Raw genomic sequence first — 26,280 nt, 5'->3', positions numbered from 1 at the left:
ATAATACAACCGTTACGAGAAAAATTCACATCACAATTTTTAGCAATCAATTTTCCAACTGAAATAAGACTAGTTGAGAGCTTTGGTGAAACAAAAACATTCTTAAAAGTTGGAGTAATGTCCCCAACCTTGGTAATGGGTAAATTATTACCATTGACAATGTGTATTTGTGATGGACCTTGATAGTTACAAACATTTTTAGGATGCTTGTTGAGTTGGTCATATGAGTTGAAGCACCTGAATCAACAAACCAAAATTTAGATGTAACATCATTACCTTGTAATCCCAATCTGAAAAGGCTGACACGATCATTTGTTGTACTATTTCAGGAGTAATAACTTGTCTTGAAGATGAGTTATCATTAGTGGAACCATTAATCCCAGCTTGGAAAGCATTGAACCTACGATTTTGAGGGCGCGTGGGACACTCTTTGATAATGTGTCTTTGTTGTTTACAATAATTATGAAACTTCTTGCTACAATTGTTTGCAATAGGACCATATTCCTTGCAACTGTAGCATTGAGTTCTACTCATATTCCAGCCATTTCCTTTACCTTGAGCAACATATGCAACAGTGACAACACTTTCTTTCTTCAAAGCATTTTGTCTGACAAGAGGTTTCTCTTCACGAAGTAATTCCCTAAAGCAAATATCAGAAGAGGGAGACGGGTAATGATTCATCAAGTTAGAGCGAACACTCTCAAAGTCAGAGCATAATGTCAAAAATTGGTCTCGTTTGCTTCACTCAAGTACTGTTAGAATCATTAATAGAGATTCAGTAGGTATTTTGGCATAGAGAATATCTATAAATTCAGTCCATATGTTTTGAAATCCAGAAAAATAATCCTGAACAGAAAGACCTCCTTGAGAGTAATTAGCAATTTTATACTCTAAATAAAAGCGTCTTGCACAATTATCTTGGTTGTAAACCTTTTGTTAGTAACTCTACATGGACTTAGCTATCTTGTACGACCTGAGATTAAGAAAATTCAGAGGTTCAATTGACCTTAAAATCCATGTCATCACCCAGACATCTTTAATCTTCCATTCACCAGATTTATTGCATCATTAGGAGCAAGATCGCTTCCATCTATATACACCCCATAGTTCTTTGCCAGTGACAAATAACTGAAATTGAAACTTCCAAGAAGAATAATTTTTTTCTGTGCAACGAACGCTGAAGGATTCAAAATGATGTGAATTCAGGCTTTTGATAGCTATGAAAACTACAAAGACTCAAAAAAGCAACTAGAATGACCAAGAAAAAAATTGGTAGGACTGATTGTCGATGAACAGTCAACCAAAAACCAAGATTTTCCAAAAAGTATTTTTGAAGGATCCACAGACGACTCAAGAAAACAAGACATTCAAGAGAAGGCTCTGATACCATGTCAATTTTTAGATTAATGCCTCTCAAACTGAGAAAGTATTTCCATTATATAGAGAGAATAAAGATTACACATCCCTAGAGATCTATTATTGATATTCCTAAAGATCAGTTACTCTATACCTACAAATATGGTATTCAACCCCTCTAAATCTTTTTTGCTATACCTCTAAATCAGCTATTCTATCACAATATTTTTTCCTTTGATTTTATAGGAAATGTATATGATCATGATAATTTATATCATTATATAATTACATTAATATGTACAATAATTTAGTTATATATCATGCAACAAGGTCAACTTCAAATGACCATGCCCCTAAAAATTGTAAAATTTAGATGACCTTTGACCTATCAAATTAAATGTCAACAATTATTCTTTCCAATTTCACTTAACGCTTGTCAACCCGACTCTTGAGTAAAAAGTTATTTGCATTTTACCAGAGAGATGTCAAATTGATTGTGTGCTCTGCGTGCATGGTAGCGTGGGTGTTCCACGCTAGGCTATTTTTCTAGGAGCTTATAGCATGGTGAACCACACCTAATAAATTTTTGAGAGTCTAGATTTTTAAATGCTCTATTTATTATGTTAAGACGGTGTGTCATTATAAAATTCATCTTGGACGACCTAGGGCTTATTTTCTCTCAAATTCTCTCATATCGTGCATCTTTGATACTGAGGTATGTTACTCTCATGTATCTAAATTGGTCCTAAAAAAATAACCTTTAATCACGAATTCTTAATAAGATTCAAACATCGAATCTTTTTCTCATATATAGCAAAAACAAGAACTCATCCTAAAGTTCAAGAGGAGACTTTTAAGGTTCCTCCTCAAACTTAGAGTTTCAATTCGAGTGATCAAGGTACATTATGTTAGGTTGTGGAGCCTGATTAATATTTGATGTACTGTCATATATTAATGTTCTCGCGGTTCAATACCAAATTTTAGGTTGTACTATTTATTTTCCATTTATTCTCTGTAACCCATAATTAATATATATACCCCACCGCCGTGGAAGTTTACTCACGGGGTGTTACCACGAAATATTGATTTCTCTCTTTCTCTCTCTAGATCTCTCATCTCTTTCTCTCTAAAGTTCTTGTGTTCTTCATTCATCAAGTGTGTGTGTATGGATTCGATCCTAAAACGTTAAACTATCATACATCTAAATTTCAGATTGCAAGGTTCAACTTGGGTTTCAAACCCAAGGCTTAGTACATTCGAGGGTTCTACTTACTTTCTTCGCATGAATTATTGATTTTGTTGTATCTATTTTAGTATATTAATTTATTGGACGATTCTTAATCATTGATCATGCTTATTTCACCCCATGAACTATGTTTAGTTATGAATTTTATGAAAGCCTTGATATTGTTGGGTTTTAAAAGGTGTCAATGAAAAATGAAGAGTTGCGACTTTTATGAAAAGTTGTGACTTTTACGCAGAGTTACGACTTTTATGAAAAGTTGTGACTTTTATGAAAAGTTGCTATTTTTATTAAAAATTTTGACTTTTATGAAAGGTGACGACATTTCTCAAAGATTGTGACTTTTTCAAAGGTTTGTGACCTTTACGATAAGGCATAATAAGAACCTTTTTGCACTACCCTTTGTTTTCTAGAAATTAAGGGATTTTCTCTCATTTCAAATAGAATTTTTGGAATTCTTCTACTAATTCTAAATCTAGTATTCTAAGGTACTTTACTGGCGTTGAGTGGCTCGCTAACACCAGTATTTGAGTATCAATACACCGGTGATTGAGATCATTCTATCCTGGATGTAACAACCCTAAAAATGGATAAGATAAGAAATGCTTAATATGTCAAGAATGCCTATAATTACACCAGGGTTCACACAGATTGATGCGCGTAGAACCAGAACTCGGAACCCTTGCTACAGCCAAGCCAACTAACTTGGGGAGTTAGTTAAGCTTGGAAAGGTTGGGTCCAACCATGTAGGGATCTCGAATATGAAGATTTACTCAAAGGAGTCTTTACCGGACTTAAAAAGAGGAAACCTTAGGTTTGAAGGGTCTAGGGGTAAAATGGTCTTTTTCTGGCTAAGGGTATTATCGTAATTACCCTAAATATGTAATTAATTATTTAATTAATAAGGTGAGGGGAAATTTGGGGAGAGAGGACCGAAATTCGATCCCACAACCCCTCGACCAAGTAGGAGGAGATTTCAAGGAGATAAATAAAGAGGGAAAGTTGATGTTGGGGCTCGATTTAAGGTCCCAATGTCATGTGGACTAAAAATAAAATCAATGAAAAATGTAAGTGTTTTCCAAGGGATTCGAACTTGGGTTCCCTTGCCCGAATTCTGTATTGATACATAAGTCATACGTGAATTAAATGTTCAAGAATAAGGTTACCTACTTAGATCGAAATCGAGATCTTGTTATACATACAAGATGCATAAGTCTTGTACTACATAATCTTAGGAAGATATGAGTCACTTAATGAACTATGAAAGAAGCCTCATGTCTTGTATGCATAGACCCATAAGTCTAGCATACGTTTAAAAATAAGTGAACCTAAGATGTATGTAATGAAATGATGAAACCCTAGAAGGGTTAATTAAGAGTGTTGAAGACACAAATGGCCAAGTGCATTGGCATATGATGAAATGAACATTCACGTAAAAAGGGGTGAGTAATTATGAAGAGAAAATGTGCTAATGTTAATGAATGTGCTGACAACATGATATGAGGCTAATGTAAAAGATGAGAACAATCTCAAATGATCCTAAGTAAATGTTACCAAAACGTACTCACCTTATGGGAGTGTAAAGTTAATGAAGAGACCAGTCTGTATGAACACTCTAATGAAAGTATTGAGATTAACACACTTAATACTAATGATGAGATGATAAATCATCTATTGAGCTATGATGTCCTCATACTAAAAAGCCAGCTTTCATGACGTATGAGTTGAATGTAATGGAACTTTATACTGAGCACCGATAGAATAACTATGAGCGGTGATGCCTTCTTTCGGGAAGGGCGGAGGTTCACGTAACTTTCATGAGATGAGACTGTCCGGCATGTCGAGTATGGGTTTCCTTATATCTCCTAGTCTTCGAACCTATACTGCCAATACAGGGATCTGGCGGGGTTCAATTCCCATGTATGCTAGCATGTTTTGGGTCACTTTGGCCGGTGATTCCACCTCTTTTTGGTCTGGGGGAGACACTGGATTTCATGATGCTCACATGATCTATGTCGGTTAAAGTTAAAGTTCCCCATGAATTAATGAGGCCAGCCTCAAATGATACACATAATGAAATGAATGATACCAAAGGTGTTAGGGTAGGATAATCAAGTGGTGAGCTAGACTTAAGTAATGACACTAGGTCATTCTTGCTCATTGTGGTGTTTACACTAGCCTATGAATGAAATGCAATGAAGTATGTATGAATGAATGAAGCAGACTCTGTGTTTTCTAAAGAAGTCTTCCTAATTGAGGTTCAATATATTGAGCCCACATTTTCGGGAAGTCTTGATGTCAAGTCCATGATTCCAAGGTCTTATGGCATATGAACGAATAATATGAAAAATGTTGTGTGCTATTTGTAATATATTATGTGCTATGTGCTAGATGTTATGTGCTGTGGGCAATATGATAAGTATGATGATGCATGTTACTCTCATGGCATGACTTTCCTAATCCAAATTTAGAAAGCTCATTAACTTTCCTAATCCTAATTTGGTAAGTCCACTGACTTGACTTTCCATAATCATGTTGTTAGGAAAGAGATGTTCTTAATCATGCATGTCCTTGGTGTGTGCTTGCATATACCCATACTTAGTACAAGTGTGTACTAATCCTATACAACTCTACAATTTTAGGTGCAGGCACAAGTGGACGCTAGAGCTACACGTTGACGCTGAAACTAACTGTACGTGGAGCATTCATCCGGACTTGGTAGGTCCTCATGCTTTTGAGGATTCTTGCCCATTATATTCTAGCTTAGTTATAGGATTGAGCTAGTCGAGTATGTTCCACTAGCGTTCCTTTCCACTTTTGTTCGTACATTGTATTGGTGCCATTTTGTCAAGTATACATTTAATGCTATATTAAACTATTTCTTTCATTTGATGATCTTAATGTTAGATGGCTGATGGTGAACAATTATGAATCTAATAGAATGATTAGTATGTATGTTATGAAACAAAAGGTTTAAAATTTTATGCTAAAATTAACCTAGACGAAGTAAGAATGACGTAAGTAGGCTGGTCTGCGACCTCTAAGAGGTCAACGACGCCGTTAGGGTCTAGACTCCGGTCGTGAAAAAGTTGGTATTAGAGCACTAGGTTCAATTCCGAGGATAATAAGTTCACATCAACCACATTGAGTAGTTTCTAAGTCATGGTAGTGAAGTGCACCACTATCCTTAATTAGAGACTGCATGATGCGTAGGAAAATTTCCCTTCATATGATCCTCTCGTGCTTTTCCTAATGTCTGATTTCTTGGTGTTATGAGAGTGTATAACATCAATTCTTATTGTTTTTCAGATAATGAATACTAGGTGGAACATTGGTCCGAGGAGAAGAGGTGCAACTGCTGGGGGCAATCAGGTTCCACCCCAAGCTCCAACTGAGGGTGTGGCTATGCCGGTTAACCCTGCTGGGTTGACTGATGCGGAGGTGCGGGCATCTCTGTCTTAGATAGCATAGGCTATCACTATGCAGGACCAGTCTATGACTACCCAGGTCAACCGACAGGATGTTCAGAGGGAGAACCCACCGGTTCGTCGCATGGATGACAGGTTGAGAGATTTCACGAGGATGAATCCTCCTATTTTTTCAGGGTCTATGACTTCAGAAGACCCCCCAGGAGTTTATGGATGAGGTGCATAAGATTTTGGTGGCTATGGGGGCCACATATATTGAGAAGGCTGAGCTAGATTCCTATCAGCTCAAGGATGTTGCACAGACTTGGTGCAAGATGTGGTAGGATAGCCGAGCTTTCGGCGGAGTTCCGGTCACTTGGGAGCTGTTTAAGACAGCCTTCCTGGAGAGATTCTTTCCTAGGGAGATGAGGGAGGCAAAGTTTGAGGAGTTAATCAACCTTAAGTAGGGGTCAATGACAGTCAGGGAGTATTCCCTGAAGTTTGTTAAATTATCCAGGTATGCTACTTCCCTTGTATCTAACAGTAGGGATGAGATGAGAAGGTTCTTCACATGAATCAATGGAGATCTGGAGGAGGAGTGTCGGTCTGTGATGCTCCATGACAACATGGACCTCTCCAGGTTGATGGTGCATGTCCAGTAGGTAGAGGACAGCCGTAAAAAGAGGGGCATTCATGATGCTAGGAGACCTAAGCCTCAATATCAGGCAAGTCCCAGCCATGGAGGCCACAGAAACAATTTTGGCGTCCCTGAGCAGCCCAGGTACAAGAAGGGGCAACTGAGTTCTGGGAACTCTAATTCTTAGAGGAGTACAACACCTAGAGGAGGCATACCTGAGCCCAAGAAGGGAAATGGAGGTGAGATGCAGATTCCCAAAAAGAACTGTGCTAAGTGTGGCCGTGCTTATAGTGGAGAGTGCAGACATGGCACTAATGCCTGCTTTGATTGCGGTAAGAGTGGGCACATGGCTAGAGACTGCCCACAGAACAGAGGTCAGGCTGGAGGTAATGCTCAGCCTAGGCCTAATTCACAGGGTGCAGCAACAACCGACCCTTCTAAGAGGAATACAATCTATGCCCTGAAGGGTAGGGAGGAGCAGGAGAAATCCGCTGATGTGGTCATAGGTATGCTGAAAGTATTCTCAACTTCTGTTTATGCTTTAATTAATCTAGGCTCTACGCTTTCCTTTGTAACTCCTTTGCTTGCTCTCACTTTTGAGATATTGCCTGAAGTTCTGCATGATCCTATAGTGGTTAGTACACCTTTAGGAGAAAATGTAAGAACTGATAGAGTATACAAGGATTGCCCAATAGTTTTAAGTGGTAAGACTATGTGCACAGACTTGGTTGAGTTACCCATGCATGATTTTGATGTTATTCTTGGCATGGACTGGCTTCACAGTTGTTATGCTTGTTTGGATTATCGTAGTAGAGTGGTCAAATTTTGTTTCCCTAATGAAGAGGAGATAGTCTGGGAGGGGTACAACTTGAGCCGTCCTAATCCCTTGATTTCGAACCTTAAGGCCATTAAAATGATGTCCAAGGGTTTATTATGTCATATTGTTAGTGTTAATGATTTAGATCATGACACTCCTTCCATAGACTCAGTGCCTGTAGTGAATGAGTTCCTAGATGTAGTTCCTGATGATTTGCCTGGAGTCCCCCCCCTCGAGAGATTGACTTCGGTATCGACTTAGAGCTCGATACTAAACCGATTTTGATTCCTCCCTACAGAATGGCTCCAGCTGAACTCAAAGAGTTGAAGCTGCAGTTAAAAGATCTCACTGATAAGGGTGTCATTCAGCCGAGCATATCCCCTTGGAGCGCTCCAGTGTTGTTTGTGAAAAAGAAGGTTTGAACTCTTAGAATGTGTATCGATTATCGGCAGCTCAACAAAGTCACTATTAAGAACAAGTACCCACTTCCCAGAATAGATGACTTGTTTGACCAACTCCAAGGATCTAGCTTTTTTTCGAAAATTAACCTTCATTCAGGGTACCATCTGCTCTGGGTTAGGGATGGAGATATCCCAAAGACAGCCTTCCGTACCCGCTATGGTCACTATGAGTTCTTAGTTATGTCGTTTGGTCTCACGAATGCACCTGCTGCATTTATGGATCTTATGAACAGGGTCTTCCGTGAGTACCTTGATTCTTTTGTCATAATATTCATTGATGGCATTCTCATCTACTCTAAGACCAAGGAAGAGCATGAACAACATCTGAGACTAACCTTGCAGGTACATAGACAACATCAACAATATGCCAAATTTATCAAGTGTGAATTATAGCTGAGATCAGTGACCTTCCTGGGTCATGTTGTGTCCGACCAAGGTGTAGAGGTGTACACTAGGAAGACTGAGGCTGTTTAGAATTGGCCAAAACCGCTTACTCCACAGATATCCATAGTTTCTTGCAATTGGCTGGTTACTACCGCAGGTTCGTGGAGGGCTTTTCTTCCATCTCTACCCTACTGAAAACTTTGACGAAGAAGAAGGCCAAGTTCGAGTGGACAGAGAGTTGTGAGAAGAGTTTCCAAGAGCTCAAGGATAGACTCACTTCAGCCCCAGTGCTTACTTTACCTAAATGTGGTGAGAGTTACAATGTATATTGTGATGCATCTAGGGTTGGTTTGGGTTGTGTTCTTATGCAGGGTGGTAAGGTGATAGCTTACGCGTCCAGACAACTCAAGGTTCATGAGAAAAATTATCCCACTCATGACCTGGAGTTAGCAGCTGTGGTGTTTGCACTGAAGCTGTGGAGGCACTACTTGTATGGTGTGTATGTGGATGTGTTCACAGACCACAAAAGTCTCCAATACGTGTTCACATAGAGGGAGTTGAATCTATGTCAGTGGAGATGGTTGGAGCTGTTAAAGGACTATGACACGAATGTTCACTACCATCCATGTAAGGCTAATGTTGTAGCTTATGCTTTGAGCAGTATGAGCATGGGAAATACAGCCCACGTTGAGGATGAGAAGAAGGAGTTGGTAAAAGATGTACACAGACTGCCAGACTGGGTGTGCGATTGGTTGACTCTACTAGTGGGGGTGTTTCAGTTCATCCTAGTTCTGAATCATCCTTGGTAGTTGAAGTCAAGCAGGGTCAGGATCTCGATCCTGTGTTGATGGAGCTGAAGGACTTAGTGTTGATAAAGATGAATGAGTCTTTCGCTTTGGGAGGTGACGATATACTTAGGTATCAGGACAAGCTATGTGTACCAGATGTGGATGATTTGCGGATCAGGATTGTTGCAGAGGCCCATGGTTCCAAATATTTTCCATGCATCCAGGTTCCACCAAGATGTATCATAATCTTAAGCAGATTTATTGGTGGGATGGCATGAAGAAGGACATTACAGAATATGTGGCCAAGTGTCCTAATTGTCAACAGGTTAAGGCAGAACATCTTAAGCCTGGCGGTCTTACTCAGATTTTTGAGATTCCGACTTGGAAGTGGAAGGCCATTAATATGGACTTCGTGGTTGGTATTCCGAGGACTAGGAGACAACATGACTCCACATGGGTTATTGTGGACAGGATAACTAAGCCTGTCCACTTTATTCCTATAAAGTCTACTTACAGAGCTGAGGATTATGCGAGACTCTACATTGATAAGATTGTGATATGGCATGGGATTTCTTTGTCTATCATTTCAGATTGAGGAGCTCAGTTTACTTCACATTTCTGGAAATCTTACCAGAAGAGCTTGGGCACACAGGTAAACCTTAGTACTGCATTTCATCTTCAGACTAATATGCACGCAGAACGCACCATTCAGACATTGGAAGATATGTTGAGAGCGTGTGTGATTGATTTCAGGGGTAGCTGGGATGACCATCTGCCTTTGATAGAGTTCTCATATAATAATAGCTATTGCTCCAACATTCGGATGACACCGTTTGAGGCACTGTATGGTAGGAGGTGTAGATCGCTAGTTGGGTGGTTAGAGGTTGGAGAGTCATCCATTTTGGGTGCAGAGATCATTCATGAGGCCTTAGAGAAGGTCAGAGTGATTAGGGACAGGTTGGCTACTGCTTACAGTCGGCAAAAGTCATATGCAGATAACAGAAAATGGCCTTTAGAGTTTGATGTTGGTGACCGGGTCTATCTGAAGATATCACCTATGAAGGGGGTGATGAGGTTTGGAAGAAAGGGGAAGTTGATTACGAGGTATGTTGGGCCATACGTGATCCTACAGTGTGTGGGTGAGGTGGCCTATGAGTTGGCATTACCAGCGGATCTAGCTGTTGTCCATCCAGTCTTTCATGTATCCATGTTAACAAAGTGCCAAGGTGATCCAACATCGATTATACCTGTGGAAGGTTTGGGGGCCGATGAAGACTTGTCCTACGAGGAGGTACCTGTTGAGATATTAGACAGATAGATCAAGCGGCTGAGGAACAAGGATATTGCCACAATGAAGGTATTGTAGAAAAATCATCTTGTTGAAGGTGCTACGTGGGAGGCTGAGGCCGATATGGAATCCTGCTACCCTCATCTTTTCAGCTCTTGAGGTTAGACTTCCTACTCTTAAGTCTAAGTTTCCTATCTCTCCATTTTTGTTGGTATTGCTTGACTGTGCATAGTGATCATGCTATGATCTGATTGTCATTACGCTAGATAGTAGTAGTGTCATTCGGGGACGAATGTTCCTAAGGGGGGGGGGATAATGGAACAACCCTAAAAATGGATAAGATAAGAAATGCTTAATGTGTCAAGAATGCCTATGATTAGACCAGGGTTCACACAGATTGATGCGCGTAGAACCAGACCTCGAAACCCTTGCTACATCCAAGCCAACTAACTTGGGGAGTTATTCGAGCTTTTAAAAGTTGTTTCAAACCATGTAGGGCTCTCGAATACAAAGATTTACTCGAAGGGTCTTTACCAAACTTAAAAAGAGGAAATCTTAGGTTTGAAGGGTCTAGGGGTAAAATGGTCTTTTCCTAACTAAGGGTAGTATCATAATTACCCTAAATATGTAATTACTTATTTAATTAATAAGGTGGAGGGGCAATTTGGGGAGAGAGGACCGAAATTGGGCTCTTGAAGTGAAGTCTTGCTCCATCCGGGTTTGAACCTAGGTGGAAGCAATGGATTAAAGTGATTTTTATTTAAGCATTTGAATTAATGTAATTAATAAGTAATTATTATTCATTATCTTATTTAAAATAAAATAAAAATAGGATTTTTATTAAATAAACAAAAACCTTATTGACTAAGTCCTAAAACTAGACTCCTAAGCCTCCTCCAACTCTCGCTCTCTCACGTTTATCTCTCCACTCTCACGCTCAATCTGTCTTCTTCTTTCTCACGTATTCTCTATGCCAAAATGAGAGGCAAGAGCAGAAAAATAAAGCAAGTTCTTCATACTTGAATAACTCACACGAAATCACAAGAAAACAAATGTTAATCGCAAACTAGACTAAGGGAGGTTGTCATTCGAGTGGAGTTGACATTGAGGAGGCTTAGACGTGATCTTGGGTGATGTTTTTGCGCAGCAAGTCAAGGGTTTAACATCAAAAAGGTATGGTTTCTCTTCTCTCTTGGTACCTTTCCGAAGAGACCCCTTAAGGTTCAAATTATACAGTTCGAAAACCAAGATTGTTCCCCTTGCATGCCCCTGTCACTAGCTCGCAATGAATCATAGGTTGGGTATGATTGCTGGTAGATTTAGGTGTATGTTATGTTTTCGCGATGAATATGATTATGTTTGTATACTTGAAATCGTATGAAAGACAACCATGTGTTTAAAATTATGTGCAAGTGTGTGTGTGCAAGCATGTTACAGTGACTAAGGTCCTCAGACTAAGGCTCCAAATTTGGTAATGTTATTGTTGTTATTTTACGTGCCTAAACCTATATAAATCGTGATGTTCATAAAAAGTGAAAGTATGGCTGATTTGAGTACGAATCTTTTGGCGAAACGATTTTATAAAAAATTCACCCCAAAATGTATTAAATGTTCTATGAATTTCCCTAAGAGTTCAATTGAAAGTGTTGGTGAAAATGAGATGAAAAATGATTAAATTTCCAGCAAACGAACAAGTTTGGTTTAGGCTAAATAATGATGAATAAATTTTGAAATTATTCGAGTGTAAAGGGATGAGGCCACCAGGATTCGAACCTGTGACCTCACCCGTATAATGCCTTAAAAACGTGAAAAGGGAAATGGGGTCAAGGGGAAATTGATCTTGGGTGGGCTGTCTGAAAGTAAAGTACAAAAATTAATAGAAATAAAATGGGAGGCGTGGGAATCGAACCCACGACCTCCAGTCAGCGAGTGGAAGTAAGGGAAAAATAAAATAAAAAGAAATGTGAGGTGTGGGAAGCGAACCCACGACCTCAAGGCTGGGAAGGAGAGTAAAGGAGAAAGGGAAAAATAAAAGAATAGAAATGTGAGGCATTGGAATTGAAACCACGACCTCAAGACAGTAAAGAGAGTTAAGAGAAGTGTAGATAAAAAGAATTGTGAGGCGTGGGAATTGAACCCACGACATCTAGGCAGTAACTGCGAAATAAAAAAAAAGAGAGGCTGTGGGGGTTTGATTCCACAACCTCATGGTTTGTGCAAATTGTACAAGGAGAATTAAATAATAAAAATAAAAGGGGCTATGGGGGTTCGATCCCACAACCCCTCGACCAAGTAGGAGGAGATTTCAAGGAGATAAATAAAGAGGGAAAGTTTATGTTGGGGCTCAATTTAAGGTCCCAATGTCATGTGGACTAAAAATAAAATCAATGAAAAATGTAAGTGTTTTCCAAGGTATTCGAACTTGGGTTCCCTTGACCGATTCCGTATTGAGACATAAGTCATACGTGAATTAAATGTTCAAGAATAATGCTACCTACTTAGATCAAAATCGAGATCTTGGCATACATACAAGATGCATAAGTCTTGTACTACATAATCTTAGGAAGATATGAGTCACTTAATGAACTATGAAAGAAGCCTCATGTCTTGTATGTATAGACCCATAAGTCTAGCATACGTTTAAAAATAAGTGAACCTAAGATGTATGTAATGAAATGATGAAACCCTAGAAGGGTTAATTAAGAGTGTGAAAGACACAAATGGCCAAGTGCATTGGCATATGATGAAATGAACATTCACGTAAAAAGGGATGAGTAATGATGAAGAGAAAATGTGCTAATGTTAATGAATGTGCTGACAACATGAGATGAGACTAATGTAAAAGATGAGAACAATCTCAAATGATCCTAAGTAAATGTTACCAAAACGTACTCACCTATGGGACTGTAAAGTTAATGAAGAGACCAGTCTGTATGAACACTCTAATGAAAGTATAGAGATTAACACACTTAATACTAATGATGAGATGATAAATCATCTATTGAGCTATGATGTCCTCATACTAAAAAGCCAGCTTTCCTGACGTGTGAGTTGAATGTAATGGAACTTTATATTGAGCACCGATAGAATAGCTATGAGCGGTGATGTCTTCTTTTGGGAAGGGCGGAGGTTCACGTAACTTCCATGAGATGAGACTGTTTGGCATGTAGGGTATGGGTTTCCTTATATCTCCTAGTCTTCGAAACTATACTGCCAATACACGGATCTGGCGGGGTTCAATTCCCATGTACGCTAGCATGTTTTGGGTCACTTTGGCCGGTGATTCTACCTCTTTTTGGTCTGGGGGAGATGCTCACATGATCTATGTCGGTTAAAGTTAAAGTTTGCCATGAATGAATGAGTCCAACCTTAAATGATGCACATAATGACATGAATGATACAAAAGGTGTTAGGGTAGGATAATCAAGAGGTGAGCTAGACTTAAGTAATGACACTAGGTTATTCTTGTTCATTGCACAACGAACCAAATGAAAGTCTTAAACTACATCCTAGGTATAACTGGTGTTTACACTAGCCTATGAATGAAATGCAATGAAGTACGCATGAATGAATGAAGCAGGCTCTGTGTTTGCTAAAGAAGGCTCTCTAGTTGAGGTCCCATATGTTAAGCCCTCATTTTAGGGAAGTCTTGATGTCAAGTCCATGATTCCAAGGTCTCATGACATATGAACGAATAATATGAAAAATTTTATGTGCTATATGTAATATATTATGTGCTATGTGCTAGATGTTATGTGCTGTGTTCTACCGAGAAGTCGGACGACTCTTCAGTAACCCAGGGTGATCCGACCCCTTCGACGCTTTTTTCGCTGTATACCCCCTCCATCCTTCGGAGGTGGAAGAAAGGGTACTCACATTTTAATACATAGTAGGGCCCCAGAACGCTAATAGGTGGGGGAACAAGAGTTGTCACGATAGAAAAGAGAAAAAAAGAAATGACTATAAGGAACCAACGACTCTCTCTTCTTAAACAACCTATATCCTCCACACTTAATAAGCATTTGATAGATTATCCAACCCCGAGCAATCTTAGTTATTGGTGGGGGTTCGGTTCGTTAGCGGGTATTTGTTTAGTCATTCAGATAGTGACTGGCATTTTTTTAGCTATGCATTACACACCTCATGTGGAAGTATGATGATGCATATTACTCTCATGGCATGACTTTCCTAATCCAAATTTAGAAAGCTCACTAACTTCCTAATCCTAATTTGGCAAGTCCACTGACTTGACTTTTCATAATCATGTTGTTAGGAAAGAGCTGTTCTTAATCATGCATGTCCTTGGTGTGTGCTTGTATATACCCATACTTAGTACAAGTGTGTACTAATCCCATACAACTCTATAATTTTAGGTGCAGGCACAGGTGGACGCTAGAGCTACAGGTTGACACTGAAACTATCCGGACATGGAGCATTCATCCGGACTTGGTAGGCCCTCATGCTTTCGAAGATGCTTTCCTATTATATTCTAGATTAGTTATAGGATTTAGCTAGTCGAGTATGTTCCACTAGCTTTTCTTTCCGCTTTTGTTCAGACATTGTATTAGTGCCATTTTGGAAAGTATACATTTAATGCTATATTAAACTATTTCTTTCATTTGATGATCTTAATGTTAGATGGTTGATGGTGAACAATTATGAATCTTATAGAATGATTAGTATGTATGTTAAGAAACAAAAAGTTTCAAATTTTTCGCTAAAATTAACCTAGATGAAGTAAGAATGATGTAAATAGGCTTGTCTGCGACCTCTGAGAGGTCAACACCGTCGGTCTCGTGTGGGGTCTAGACTCCGGTCATGACATGGGAGGACATATTACTAATCAAACCTCAGATACTGGAGGGGAATAATTTCCTTAAAGGGACATGTGCATTCAATGGACTTGATCTTCTTTCTGTTTTTCCCAATTCTGGTATGTGTTATAGATTTTTGGTTTGTGAAATAATTTATGTTCTTCTATTTTTCACTGGTTCATTTAATTTTGGTAACTTCGTGTTTTTGGAAAGTTTGTTGGAATCAGTAAGATTTTTTTAAACACGGATTGATAATAATTTTTCTTTAAGAAAAATATTTCATATATTTTTTCTACTCTTTTTATGATTCTAATTTCTCTATTAGTTTTAATTTTCTAGTTGTGAAAATGTTCTTAAACTTTGTTTTGTCTAATCAAGTTCTTCAAAGTTTTGTTCTAAGTATCTTAGGAATACAAGATCAACAACAATCTGAAGGAAATTATTATTCTGTTGGTATTTCTCGTCTTCTACTGATTGAGAGAAACGAATCATGGAAGTAGAAGATAAATGCATTACTTCTCCAGAATTTGGTGCTTTGTTTAGCAAGGACGAAGTGAAAATGTGCCAGAAAGATTGATGGTATTTTGGTTAAGGATTACACTAGGTAACCTTCTTGTTATTTATCTAAGGAGGATAATAGTTTCTAAAGGTTAACAATATTTTTGATATTTATCATGCGTGTATTTGGAAAAAGTTATGCAAATCGTATGTTTTCTGGAATGAATTTTCCCTGGTAAATAGTGTTTCCTTTAAAATTCACTAGTTTGCAGAATGAGATATCCATATCTTTATTTGATAAAATAATATGTCAAAATGTTATAGTTGGAAGACTATGTGAAAAGAAAAACATTTCTATGTGATAATCTAAGAATATGTTTTATTCTGTCTGGAGAAAAAAAAACTTTTGTAGTTTTGTACTCCTTGTGAATTTATTGTGTCTGATTGTTGTAGACTAAAAACTTTTATTGTTTTCTCCTCTGGATAAATTAGACTATGCAATTGGTTTGAAGAATATGAAAACTTCACATAATAAGCAGTGTTGTATTTTTGATTTTTCATTAACTTCAATGTTATATAGAAATAAATTGTACAAATATTTTGTCCTTATTGTTAGTATTCTAAATACTAAGTGGTACGTGTAATTCTGATTGAGGAAAAATACTAGTGAGTTAGAGTATTTGATGATTTTGTGCCTCTATGGAATGAACTTTGACACTATGTAAAGATTGTCAAAGAGAATAGAAAATCTATAATTCTTTCGTTGAATAATATTTTCATAAGAGGTTTCATACTGCCAATGACATTTTGATAGTCTGGGAAAATATGTGGAAATCCTATTTTAAAATACTTGAAAAATATTTTTGAGATCACATTAAAAATGTGGGGGTTCTTTACTTATGATAAAAATAAAATTTGAGTTGGTGTTTAATTTAATTTTGGAACAAAATATATGAAAATCAATGATACTTTTGTATTATGTTAGACCCACAAAATTCTTGGAGTATATTTGGTATTGTGGTTTTTGAGTTTTTCTATACTAGTATATGATGTTACTAGTATGAAACTACAAAATTATACATCTTGTTCAAAATAATTGTGTTCTTTTATGAAAAAGTGTCACTTAAAATGTTGTGATTTTTCATGTAAAGATATGTCTATTATAATAAAAGTATTTGTATAGACATGAATATTGGTAAATATTTGTTTGTTATGTTTTTGTAGAAGAAACATTTAGACTATATTGACTTTATTGGAACCAATAAAACTTTGTTCATGGGTAGTTCTATAACAATCAAATTGAAAGTTATTGAAAGGTCCTTCTGAAGAGGACACTTGATAAGGTGATGACTCTAAACAATGTTTATATTTTTATTTGTTCTTACTTGCTTGAGTCAAAGGTTGTGACATGAGCAGTTGGGACATGTCAATTACAAAACCTTGTAAGGAAAACTGATCAACTTAGAAGTTTTTTCTAACTTTGAGTGCAATAAATAAAAATGTAATGTTTGTGTGGAATCTAAGTGCGCTAAACATTCTTATAAATATGCTGAAAGGAATTCTAATCCCTTGGAATTGATTTACACTGACATTTGTGATATGAAGTCAGACACCATCTCATGGTTGGAAAAATTATCTCGTTACTTTTTTTTTTGACAATTGCATTAGAAACGACTATGTCTATTTGCTGAATGGTAAGAATGAAGCAATATAAATATCTAGACAATGTAATATCAAATTTGAAAATCAATTGGTAAAAGGATAAGAGTGATAAGAATGGCGAGTATAAATCTCCTTGTGCAGAAATATGTTTGAAAGTGGAATTATCCATCAAACTGCTGCCCTATTCACCTCAATCTAATAAAAAATCAAACATTGAAAGAAATGATGGATGCATTACTTATAAGTTCAGGTTTACCACAAAACTTGTGTGGAGGAACAACCCTTACGGCAAAAGAGAACAACAAAAAGTTCTCTTTTTAGAAAGAAATCAATTTTGTTTGTTCAAGACACAATCTATTCCATATCAGAAATTGAAAGAAAGGAAATCCTACTTGAAATATTTCAAAGTGTGGGGGTGTCTATCCAAATTCCAATTTACTATTCCTAAAAGGATGATAATAGGACCTAAGACTGTGGACTATAAAAATAGACTTGAGTAGTCTAGTGAAAGGTCTAAACAACCTTGGAGATAAAGGAGAATGCACTTAATAAAGAGATTGTGAGGCGTAGTAAATGTCAAAGGACATATACTTCCTTCGAATATGATTTTGTAGAATTTCTTGTGTATTTTGTAGACTCATCTTTCAGGAAAGATGGTGTCAATAGTTAGATTGATACAATCTAGAGAAATCATATTGGAAGTTAATTGATCTTCTTCCAAAAAAATAAATATTTGGGTTCAAACTGAATTCTCAAAAGGAAAATGAGAGTCAAGGAATTGTTTACAAATATAAATCAAGACTTTTTTGTCAAAGGTTTTAGACAAAAAAACAAGGTCTTGATCTTTTTGACACATACTCGTCATTAACAAGAATTACATTCATTTGGATGTTAATTGTGTTAGCTGCTGTATATGACCTCCAAATTCGTCAAATGAATGTGAAAACAACTCTATTAAATGGAGAATTGTAGGAAGCAATTTACATGGAACAACCCGAGGGTTTTGTTGTCACACCCGGAATCTAGAATCCGAATGCAACCGGCGTCGTTAACATCTCAGAGGTCGCAGAGAAGCCTCTTCTTAGCTTTCATCATAATCATATAGTTTAATTTGCAGAAAATTTAAAACTTTTAAAACATAATGAAGTATACATAGACTTCATATAATTACTATATAGATTAATTTTCTAATAAGATCAAACTAAAACAACCATATACAATTGATGAACCAATTCATATCAAAAGATCAATATATAATGTAATAGTTTACCAAAACGGTCTTAGTACAGAGCTTCGAAATAAACGTCTGAAAAGAAATGCTATGGACAACATCCACTAGCTATTTCTAATGTACTAGGCTAGATAGATAAGTGTAGCATCCTCGAACATCAAGAGGACCTACCAAAGTCTAGAGATCGACAATCAAATAGCTTCGATGAGTCTTCAACCTTCTCTCTGACCTGCACTTATAAAGATAATAATAGTATAGGGTTAGTACACACTTGTAACCATACACTTAAGGACTATGCATGATAAAGTAAAGCTCTTCCTATAAAAACATGTCATTTCTGGAAAGTGACATCACTAGACTTTCATAATTCGTTATTTGTGAATTGTGGTATGAATATGACGTATTTTAATGCATTCAAATAACACAACTCATTTTCTATATTAAGATCATGCAAGCTAACATGAAATCCAGTGTCTTCACCACATCGAAAATGGGTAATTCACCGATCAAAGTGACTCTAGATCATGTGAGCTAACATGAAATCCAGTGTATGCCCCACACCGAAAAGGGGTGGTTCACCACTAAAGTAAAACCAAGATCAGTGTTCTCCCCACACCGAAAAGAGGTGGTTCACGGCTAGAGTGAACCGAATACTTTATTTTGAGCATTTAACCGACATAGATCATGTGATCTAAACATGAAATCCGGTGTCTTCCCCACACCTAAAAGAGGTGGAATCACAGGCCAAAGTGAAACCGCATCATACCTAGCTCGCTTAAGTGGAATCCACCGGCTAGTTCCTATGATGGCAACATAGTTTGAAGACTAGGAGATATACTGAGACTACTTATCCACCTTGGTGGTAGCCTCATCTCATGAGGCTTACATGTAATGGCACAAGCTTATTGCTAGTCTATCGGTGCTTTGTTCAACTTCTTTTTCTTTACATCTTTTCGAGTTGACTCAAACATTATGGAAGATTGCTTCTAGTTATGAGGTTTACTTAACTCTTTGGATAACCGGTCATCCCTTTCTTTACTTGATGAATTTTGAATTTAACTTTACATTATCATCTTGGTGTTATTGAGACTTGTCTCACGATTATTAACACCATCTTTTGTGAGTATCTTTAACATAGTTGTATTAGGTGTAAGTTTAACACCCCATTCTGGTCATTTTCATAAGTAAAAGACTTTTAATTATGTTATTACTCACTTAACTCGTTTCATGTCTTTTGGTAGCTTTATACCATTCTTTATAAACATTAAGAACTTTGTTCAATGTAGTTACTATGTTCATAGTTCATTTGGAAAAGGTATGTTGGCACTTGTCCCAATGATTGACATACCCTTGGTTATAAATTAAATGAGTTACATTGGTCATGCTTAATTTGGTATGGCTTAGTCATTGACCAATTCTATTACATATTTTGGAAATAATGATGTAGGCCAATTTATTGGCACAAACCAAACTTTCACTAAACACTTGAACTTTTAACCTCTATGCTTGGTTTTGCCAAGCTATGAAGTTGAATTGGCATTGTAGATTCATTTGCTAGCTTTGATTCTTTACGGAAGTTATAACTACTTATTCAATGCTATTACGTTCACAAGTTCGTGTGGATAGGGTATGTTGGGACTTGTCCCATTGATTGGCATACCCTATGTTATGAGTTCATTGATGTAGAGATTGGTATGACTCTACATGATTTGGAAGTAATATGATTGTACATAGTTTTGCTAGCCAATTTGTTCGCATAAATCACAATTTCACTAGTTACTTGTCATAACATTATCACTAGCCATGCCAATTACTTCATAAATACATTATAATAATCTATCATGTTGAGCAACCAACTTTTTTCATTACAAGAAACATCATAATTTACATTGGCCATGCTTAATTTTGTATGGCTTAGTCATTGGCCAATTCTTTTCATTATTTAAAAATAACATTTTAACATTATAAGCCAATTCCATTCAACTTTTGGGCAAAACATTGTTAGACAGTTTATTGGCATGAACCATACTTAACTTAAAATATTTTCATTATGTTATCACTAACCAAATCAATTAGTTTTCAGGACTGTAATATAGTTATTCTTCAACATGAACAAGTCAAAACTTTAACATTTTAACAGTAACTAAACTTCATAGCTGATTCATAGTAACTTCATATTCTTGAAACACAAGTAAACATTATATCATTCCTTATTTCGTGTAACTTGTAACACCCCGTAGCCAAAATAGACCAAAAATCAGTTTTTTTTTCAAAAAAATCTGCAGGTGCAACCAACGGTGGCATCGACAGTCCGTAGGACAGACGACGGTCTATCCTGCACAACCGTCGATGGGATTAGAAACTCCCAAAAATTTCAGCCCAGAAAAATTGGTTAAGTCTTGGTCGACGGACGGACTTACAGTCCGTAGGTCAGATGACGGTCTGTAGTCCATGACCGTCGATCAATACTCCCTTTAACCACTGTCTGACAAGAGCTACAGATGACCATCACGGTCCGTAGGTGGACCTACAGTCCATAGGTCTGACCGTAGATGGAAAATTTGCAGACTGTTAAGGGGAAATGCAATTGGATCAACTTCAAATGGTCATAACTCTTAGCATAAAATGAATTAGGTGCATGACCTACCCACAGATAGATAATTGAATTAGCTTTCCATAGTCACCAACCTTGCTAAAATCTGATCTCCGAGTAAAAGGTTATGCCCATACTTGTCGAACAGGCCCTGACGACGGACCCAACGACGGGGCGTCGGGAAGACGACGGAACGTCAGTCCTGGCCGTCGTTTGGTCCGACAACAACTTTTCCAGGGGTCTTTTTGACCTTTCCCACTCCATTTAAACCCTAATTACGTCGTTTTGACCTTAAATGATCAGATTTTAGGCAGTTTCAGCCTAGAAACATAACTAAAACATATTTAAGTCAAATCATTAAATAAAAACCTAGAAAATTAGAAGCAAGAGAGGAGAAAAAGCTCAAGAACCCTAGTTAAAGAAATCCACAATTTCCAGCAGTTCCAACACCGAAACTTGAGTATTTTTCTGTGAAATTCATCACCAGGCATGTGGAATTTCACTAGTGGGTTCCTTTCACCCATTGAGTCCCTAGTTTTCAGTCAGATTCTTGATTCTCTTGTCATGATTAAACCTAGGGTTTCTAGAACTTCAAGAATTTATTAGTTTTATGTTCCAAATCACATTATCATGTCATTATTCAGTTTAATGCATAAATTTCAGAACCCTAGCTTTGTATTTCTTTAGTTCTTATATTACACATGCTAGGTCAGATATTTCAGACACTTCAGATATACATGGCTCAGTTATAAATGCATAATTACCATATTAATTGTTGCATTCTTAGTTTGCATGTTCAATTTCGAGCTATTTAGTATTTACAGCAACTCAGACAAAATCAGTAAATTTACAGAATTCATGGGAATAGCATAATACCGAGTTGGACTTGGGTTTAGCGTACCCAATAGTCCCAGAACTACTAGCCAAGTAGGTTGTAAGTCTCTCTATGGGCGATCAGTTTCGTGATCACGCCAACATTCCTTTATACCTTTGGCAGGGTATATTGGGTTCTCTCGATGGGGCGTATACATCGGACTCTACATTTAGCTGATGTGGTTTTATTATCAGTTATTAGTAGCTCCCACAGTTCAGTCAGACTCTCTAAATTGACCATTTATCAGTATATTCAGTATTCAATTTCAGCATGTTATAAATTGGTCATTACATCCAGTTAGCTCAGAATTCAGTTTATCATGTCAGATTATTATACTTGCTATTATGCTTGTTCAGTTATGTTTTATTTCAGCCTTACTCTATCCTACATGCTCTGTACCTTTCAAGTACTAATGCATACGTGTGCTACATCTTCTCTTGATGTAGGTTTAGGTTCTCAGCATCCAGATCACGCATAGATCGATTTCCCGATCTCCGATTCAGCAGATTCAGTGGTGAGTCCTCATTCTCCGAGGACAATAATCATGAGGTTCATTTCAGTCTTTATTCATTTAGTTTTATTTTTTGCTAGATTTAGCTGGGGCTTGTCCCAGTATTTCTAGTAGTCCACTTTAGAGGCTATATTAAGACATAGTTAGTTTTAGCTTACTATTGAGTATACATTTCTTTTGTATTGAACTCATTATTTTCAAATATCTCAGCTATTGAATATGAGTATTCCCTATCTTTTCAGATTAAACTATGATTTATCTTCCGCATCAATTTATTATCTTTAGTATGCTCATGATCATGCCAACATGGTTAGCTTGGGATCACTTGTGGTCCTAGGTTCCATGTCCGCGTCTCGGGAGTAGCTCAGGGCGTGACAAAACTAACCCTCAAACCATTCGGATCCAATATATAGGACTCATTAGTCATTAACAAATCAAGAAACTTACATATAAAATCATTTAGCACCACATACCAACAACATGTTTATGATTTACATCTACATACTTATTAGAATCGAAAACAAGGATAACTAGGGAGATGGACGTTCAACAATATCATTGGGAAAAACCCTAGTTTTGAAATTCATGAGTTTGATGCGTTTGAAAAGCCTCTTGGAGGAAGAATTCCAGGAGAGAAAACCCATACCTTATGTAGAATTGAATCTACCAAGATTACCTTGCACAAAAACCTTGAAATCGCCTAAGAAATTTTCTATTTTTCTTGCGTTTTGTTCATTATTTTTCTCATGCTTGTTTTCTGTTTTAGTTGTGAGTTTCTAGGTCTTACGAACTGATATTTAGTAATTTAACTTATACTAATTAACTTCATTAATAAATCAATTCGCTAATTTACTTAAAAGCCCCTCCTAGATTGACTAGAATTAGAAGAACACTTGACTTAACCGAAATCTAGAAATATCTTAGTGGTTTCGGTTTTGACCAATTAAATTAATTAATTAAGTTTCTAATTTAATTAATTAGGTAACCTAGGGTAATTACTAAAGTACCCCTAAGTTGTTAGGACCATAACCAACCCTTTGGACCATCCTAGATTAGGTACTAGGATGTTTCTAGGTTAGTTACTTGTCTAGTGTAAGGATTTCGGTTTTCCCATTTAAATTAGTTAATTAAGTTTATAATTTAATTAATTAGGTGACCTAGGGTAATTAATAAAGTACCCCTATGTTTTTAGGACCATAACCATCAATTTGGACCATCCGCTTAGGTACTAGGATTTTTTTTAGTTAGTTTCTTGTCTAGTGTAAGGATTTCGGTTTGCCCATTTAAATTAATTAATTAAGTTGTTAATTTAATTAATTAGGTGACCTAGGGTAATTACTAAAGTACCCTTAACTCTTTATGACCATAACTAACCCTTTGGACCAACCTAGGTTAGGTACTAGGATGTTTCTTGAACAAATTACTAGGTCAGTGTAACCTGGTTGTGTCTTAGGTTGTCGGGTCCCTTGGTTAATTTATTTAGTTTAGTCCTAGGTTATATATATAGTTAGGTAATTTAGTTAGATCCAAGAGTTTGTTAGGAAGCTGAGCCCCACATGGCTTGACCCCTACATGTGCATCTGCCCCTAACCGCCCTAACCACCCTAATCGAATTCTTGCACATGTGCTTGCACATGTGTTGCTTCTCACTTCTTGTTGTGTGTACTTTCCTAACTAACTATTCTCGTGGGTTCATTTGGAATGTTTACTTATTGTCCCAAGGATCCTCACTATGTCCTTGGGCACTACTTAATCTACATGCCCATTTTAATTGGTCATGTGCTATGGTGCCTAGGCTTGACAGTTGGATGCCTCACACCTAATATGCAAATACTAGAAAATATATGTTTTTAGCTTAGGGTCTTCATTGCAGGTACATTTCTTGGACAAGCTTGTTAATACATATAAAATTGGCTAACACCCTTTAAGCTAATATTTTCTAATATGCCCAATATTTCTAAATATTGGGCATTGAGATGCCTATTTACCCCCAATACCTATTCTTTAAAACTTAATAGGCTCTTCATTAGGCGGATATGTTTTCTGGAATGTAATATTATCCCCCCTTAGGAACATTCATCCCAGAATGACACTAGATATCATTTTAAATCAAAGAGGGTAATTTCGAAAACACATTAACATACTTGAAACTTCTCTTTGTGAATTTCTGATTCACACTTACTCTGGATGATGTATATTACTCAAGCTTATCTGAAGCTTCATATTTGAGATTGAGGAACTTCCTTCTCAATCACACTTAACTTAATGCACATCAAAACTCATGCAACACAAAAATCATGTCTACGCTTTATAAAAACAGCAACATCAATGCAAGCATGAACTAATTTTAACTCATATAGTACAAGTATAAGATACAAGGTTATGGACTTCAAACACAAAAACCGCCTAATTCACTAAGATTTAGAGTCTCATTAATGAAATCGGACTAAGGAAGATTATATCTACCCTCAAGAGCTGAATAAGTTAGGGTAACGGGATCTCATATCGGCCTCAGCCTCTCATGTTACCCCCTCAACAAGGTGGTTCCTCCATAACACCTTAACGGTGGCAAACTCCTTGCTCCTCAACCGTTTCACTTGGCGATCTAAAATTTCAACGGAAACCTCTTCGTAAGAAAGGTTGCTCATCGGCTCTTAACTCTTTAGATAACATCTTATTAGATTTAAGATTGGAACTATTTGTCTTGTTAGATTTGAACCACGCCCTTCCCATTTCAACTCTAACTCATTTGGCAACTGAAACCTTACTACCCTATTTCGATAGTCTATGGTAGCATAGCATTTATGAAGCCAATCCATACCCAAAATTATATCAAAATCAAGCATGGCTAATTCTACTAGGTCAACATAAGTGACTCTATCAAGAATATTAATGGGCATTCTTTATATACTCTTTCAGCTCTAATGTTGTCTCCTATGAGAGTGCTACCTATAAAAGGCTCATGTAAGATCTCAGCAAGCAAGTCAAACTTGCTAGCTACTAAAGGAGTAACAAAAGACAAGGTGGATCCTGGATCTAACAATGCATAGACAGGAAAAGAACAGAAATGCAAGTTACCATTGGCAACATCAGCTGACTTCTCCTGCTCCTCTCTACCTTTCAAAGCATAGAACCTTAATTTGGCGCCTTAGACCAACTCGGCCATCTCAACACTTTTGTACCATACATGAGCCACATCCTTGAGCTGGCATGCAGCCAACTCAGCCTTCTGCTTTTCATTAACACCCATGGCACAGAGAATTTTGTAGACCTTGTCCATGAAGTCCTGGGGATCTTCATTGGTTTTGGACCCGAAGTAGACTGGAGGATTCATCCTGGTGAAATCTCTCAGTCTCCTAGCCGTGGTGCTAGCATGTGGGTTCTCCCTGGGAGCACCCTCTCGAGTGGTCTGGCCTGTGATAGCCTGTGCCTGAGTAGTGATGACTTGGTCCATCTGAACCAATGCTTCTCTCACTTCTGCATCCGTCAACGCGGCTGGGTTGACAGACACTTGCACTCCAGCAGTTGGGGCTTGAGGAGGAGCTTGGTTTCCCCTAGCAGCTGCTTCTCCAACTCTCCTGCATGCATTTCTTCTTGTGTTCATCTTTTGACACGAACACCCAAGAAGGAAGTTTGATGCTAAAATGACACAAAATGTCAAAACTACAAGGCACGATAAAGAGTATAAGAAGGGAAGATTCCTATCATCACTTAGT

The sequence above is a fragment of the Solanum pennellii genome, chromosome 9 (genome assembly GCF_001406875.1).
Source record: "Solanum pennellii chromosome 9, SPENNV200".
In the NCBI taxonomy this organism is placed as follows: Eukaryota; Viridiplantae; Streptophyta; class Magnoliopsida; order Solanales; family Solanaceae; genus Solanum; species Solanum pennellii.
This window is presented reverse-complemented; position numbering follows the sequence as displayed.